Source organism: Babylonia areolata, chromosome 24 (genome assembly GCF_041734735.1).
Source record: "Babylonia areolata isolate BAREFJ2019XMU chromosome 24, ASM4173473v1, whole genome shotgun sequence".
In the NCBI taxonomy this organism is placed as follows: Eukaryota; Metazoa; Mollusca; class Gastropoda; order Neogastropoda; family Buccinidae; genus Babylonia; species Babylonia areolata.
In genome coordinates this window covers 15,831,527-15,836,526 of record NC_134899.1, presented here as the reverse complement: position 1 = coordinate 15,836,526, position 5,000 = coordinate 15,831,527, and the positions used below count along the sequence as shown (strand labels likewise).

The 5,000-nt window shown below is 43.1% G+C and overlaps 1 protein-coding gene across 1 annotated transcript in view; it reads left to right on the top strand.

The window, feature by feature from the left end:
* The window catches only part of LOC143298536 (galactoside alpha-(1,2)-fucosyltransferase 2-like), a 7,484-nt gene that overhangs the window by 206 nt on the left and 2,278 nt on the right, over positions 1–5,000 (top strand). Inside the window, exon 2 of the mRNA XM_076611398.1 lies at positions 4,431–5,000. This exon is cut by the window's right edge and continues 2,278 nt beyond it. The gene's annotated coding sequence lies outside the window, so the exon portion shown is untranslated. The remainder of the gene's footprint in view (positions 1–4,430) is intronic.

The window sequence follows — 5,000 nt, the reverse complement described above, 5'->3', positions numbered from 1 at the left end:
TTGAACTTCTGTGGAAAGGAAGGCTTGCTGCGCCGAACACACACACACACACACACACACACACACACACACACACAGAGCAAGCGAAGTAAATGTTGTCATTTCACAATGGCTGAGAAGTGAGTGAAAACTAACATGCCACACTCAGGTCGGTTTGTTGACCAGTAAAGCGTTCACTTACACCCCGGCGAAACTGCTCTGTTGTGAGAATATCCAGGTGTTGTTGTATGCAAAATATTGAGCTGTTTATGTCTATACCGCTGTCGTGGTGTCAATTATGTAACAACATTGATCTATGTGACTATATATATATATAATTCGGTTGGTTATCGTGCGGTGGCAAATTAGTTATTGTAGCGGGAGATATGCATACGTCTTTTAAGACACGCTCATGCCTATATTATTTCTTCCGGACTATGTTCCCCGGCCAGAGCTCTTGGAGTTTCCACATAAAGTCTGCTGGCCACCGTTGACCACGACCCTCAAAAAAAAAAAAAAAAAAAAAAAAAAAAAGCCTGCTTAGACTGCTTTTTTTTTCTAACACCAAATTGTAATGTCCAGGCTGGTTTATTACTGTTACTGACCATTATCTAACCAGGTTCATATTGCATTATTGTGTCAATGTGTGACGGTTAGGCAGTATAGTTGCCTGCGGATTTGTCGACCTCGTAGAGACAAAAAAAACAAACAAATAAAACAGAAAAAGGTCGACGTATGCAAAAATAAGGTTCCGCTTATTCAAGGTATGGATAAGTTGTCGTCCTTCTCTGATTACAAAAAAGAAGAAAAAAAAGAGGAAGAAACTGTCTATGCAATGAACAGGTAAATTAAAAGCAGGAAGCAAATGTAGCTTAGTTATTCAAAAGAAACAAAAGTATGCACGCACACACACTCCACCTCCCTTCTCCCGCCCCCCCCCTCCCATTCTCACCCCCTCACTCCCCGACCCCCACCCCAAACACACACACACACACACACACACACACACACACACACACACACGTGCAACCTCAGCGATGTCACTTCGCTCGATCTGCCCCGGGATATCCAAACTTATCAATCCAAACATATCGTTTTAAACGTTTTAGTGTCTGTGTCTGTTTCCATTCATTTAAGAACTAGGGCCTAGCTTTCCCTGAAGTCTCTCTGCCTGCGGACTAAACCATATTCGCTGCACCACATGTGCCAAGCCATACACACGTGGCAAAGAATCGTGGTGGGTTCAGGTGCAAGGGATGTGGAACATCTCTTATGTAGATATATACCTGACCAGCAGCATAACCCAACAGGCTTAGTCAGGCTTTGAGTGCATGTATATATATATATATATATATATATATATATATATATATATTTGTGGACCCATCAGAATTTCTTCTACAATTTTTTTTTGTTTTTTTGTATTTGTATTTCTTTTTATCACAACAGATTTCTCTGTGTGAAATTCGGGCTGCTCTCCCCAGGGAGAGCGCGTTGCTACACTACAGCGCCACTCATTTTTTTTTTTTTTTGTATTTTTTCCTGCATGCAGTTTTATTTGTTTTTCCTATTGATGTGGATTTTTCTACAGAATTGTGCCAGGAACAACCCTTTTGTTGCTGTGGGTTCTTTTACGTGCGCTAAGTGCATGCTGCACACGGGACCTCGGTTTATCGTCTCATCCGAATGACTAGCGTCCAGACCACCACTCAAGGTCTAGTGGAGGGGGAGAAAATATCGGCGGCTGAACCGTGATTCGAACCAGCGCGCTCAGATTCTCTCGCTTCCTAGGGGGACGCGTTACCTCTAGGCCATCACTCCAGAAGGCAACACTCTCATTGCGCCATGAGTTCTTTCTCACTGCACCAAGTGCGCACTGCACACGGGACATTTTGCTGTATCGTCTCATCCGAATGACTATAGACGCTTTGTTTGATTTTCCAGTCAAATTGGGAGAAAAGGCTAGAGCGGGATTCGAACCCAGATCCTCACGGACTCTCTGTATTGGTAGATGAGCCTCTGAACCATTCTGCTACCTTCCTCTTGTGTACGTGCAAGGTGTGACATTCCTAACGACATTTCAGTTGTGGATTTTGTTTTGTTTTGTGTATGTGTGTGTGTGTGTGTGTGTGCGGGTAGGGGGAGGAAGATGTTCGAGAGAGGTCAAGGGGTATATTAATGACTAGTGGATATATATATATATATATATATATATATATATATATATATGTATGTATGTGTGTGTGTGTGTGTGTGTGTGTGATCGGAAACTTAGTTGACTAAATTACGAAACTTCTGTTTCCAGTGTGGATGCGCACTCCTATGTTTTTAGAGCATTTTGGGAATTATCATACAAGTCAAATTAAAGTTGGTTATTATTATTATTATTATTATTATTTGTTGCTGTCGTCGTCACTATCATCATGATTAGTCAGAGGAGGTATGGAATGACGTTATATTTTTTAATATTACAACAACAAAAAAACAACAACAAAAAAACCCCAACTGATTGCTAAAAATAATACAATGGCAGCTGATTCGTTGGACCTGAATTGGCTCCCTTCTTCTCCAACTCCTCTCCTTCCAGCTCCACCACTTAGGTGAACACAACCAGATCTGAGAGAGAGACAGAGAGAGAGAGAGAACTCAGAACTCAGAACTCAGAAATATTTTACTGCAAGGCCACCGGCCTGTTTGCAAAGGAGGTATATACATACAATTGCGACACACAAAATACCGAAAATAAAGGGGGGAGGGACCAATGTCATGGACACAACATTTCATAACTGAAAAAGTAGACAAAGATTATTGGCTCATGACATTTCCTTGAGTAACTTTAAGGTTTTTTGAAAAGTTATATAATCATGTCATTTCTGAGAGAGAGAGAGAGAGAGAGAGAGAGAGAGAGAGAGATCGTGTTTCACCGCCCAAGCAAGCATTCCGTTTTCAAGAGGCCATGAATTAAACGCTGTTCCCCTCCCCATTCTCACCTCCCACTCTCCCCACCCATCCACCCAACAAACAAACAACAAAAAAACAAAAATTATCAAAAAGAAATCTACCTTTTTCTAAACACTGAAAAGGATAGAAGGAAGAATGTAAAGAGGGATCGGAAAGGGGGTGGGGGTGGGATGGAGGGGTGGAGATGGGAGCGAAACGTCGTAGTGGCCGCAGGGAGGGGTTATGAGCAAAAAAAAAAAGTATGCTTGTCTCCCAACTCTTCGGCCACAGCAAGTCAAGTCTGTTGACGAGAAATTGTCGGTCCTGTTTGAGATCTTGCTGTGTTGGTGGTGTTGCGCTATCAACCATGAAAGCAATACAGAACGAATTCACTGTTTGCTGACTTGCGGTAAACCACACCACTGCTGTTTGTCATCACACACACACACACACACACACACACACAAGCACGCACGCACGCTCTCTCTCTCTCTCTCTCTCTCTCTCTCTCGTGCGCGCGAGTAGTGAGTGCAAAAGTTCTCATTATATCGTTATTGACAATATCGAAAACCATCAGACTGTTGTGAGTTAAGAGAGTTGAGTTTAACGAGTTGTTGGCATTCTTTGCATTCTTTCTTTTAATGTCTTTCTTCCCCGGTCTACAGTGTATGCACAAGACTTTAGTAGGCGAGACTGTGGGTGTGGGTTGAAAGATACTCGAGTGGCGTTGAGGGGAAGGGGGTTACCTTCTTTCACAGGGATAGCGGCGGAGAGATAGTGCGGTAGAAGGCAATAACATGCTTAATAGACAGTGTAAGTGCTGTACTGTGTTGTGTTGTGTTGTGTTGTGTTGTGTTGTGTTGTATTCTAATGTGCTCTGTTTTTTGTCGCAACAGATTTTTTTTTTCTGTCAGAAACTGGTCTGCTCTAGCAGAGGAGAGTGTATCGCCACAGTACATCGCTACCCCCCCCCCCCCCCCACCACCCACCACCCCCTTTCTTGTGTAAGAGAGAGAGAGAGAGTGTATATATATATATATATATATATATATATATATGTGTGTGTGTGTGTGTGTGTGTGTGTGTGTGTGTGTGTGTGTGTGTGTGTGTGTGTTTGGTTTTGATTTTTTTTCGTACCTGAAAGTATATTTTGTTTCACACGCAACGTGTGGATTTTTTTTAACAGAATTTTTCCAGGGACATCTCTCTTGTCATTGTGGGTTATTTTTACGGGCATGTTGCAAGCAGCACATCGGCTTGTCTTCTCACCCTAATGGCTGATGTCCAAACCATTTCTCAAGGTCTAGGTGAAGGGGGATGAAATTGTGGCGAGTTTTGGATTAGATCCCTTACTCATGATTCTCTCGCTTCCTTGGCGGATGTGTTACCGCTAGGCCACCGCTCCGCTCCAATAAAAAATAATCATAACCATGTCATTGGTTTCTAAGAGGAATATGCTTTTTTCTTTTATTTCTTTTTTTTTCTTTTTTTTTTTCCTTTTTTTTTTACAGAGAACTTCACAGCTTGCTGTCGTCAACAGCACCACTTCAGTGAATAGACCAAGAACGTTTCCACGTCACCGTTCACGTGATGGGGTATCACATGACTCTCTGACGTCCTCAAGACCCTATCACGTGACTCTCTGGCGTCCTCAAGTTCTTGCACCTCCCACCGGTCTGAACGCCAGGACTTCACCCATCTACAGACAGTCAGGACTCGAAACACCAGACGACCCTCATCGCCCCCCCCCCCCCCCAACCCCCCTCCCCTTCCCCCCACTCATACAGACGTATGTGTGCAGTAATTGACCACCTTCACAATCAGCAAAACTACCCTCTGGAGTGAAAGTGTTTGTGAAGAATGTGATCCATTTCTTACAACCCTACTCCATCGATACAGTGTCTTTAGATTGATTGCAAATGTCATATATCTCTGTATTGGCATGTTTGTCGGTTTAGTGCATATTTCCCCTAAGGCGCTTGAGACGTCGTGGCTTACCAGAAGGGCTGTAGCTTACATAGACAGACAGACGTGCACACGGTGACACCGCTGCGAAAAGTTTTCATTTCAGCGTCACCTTC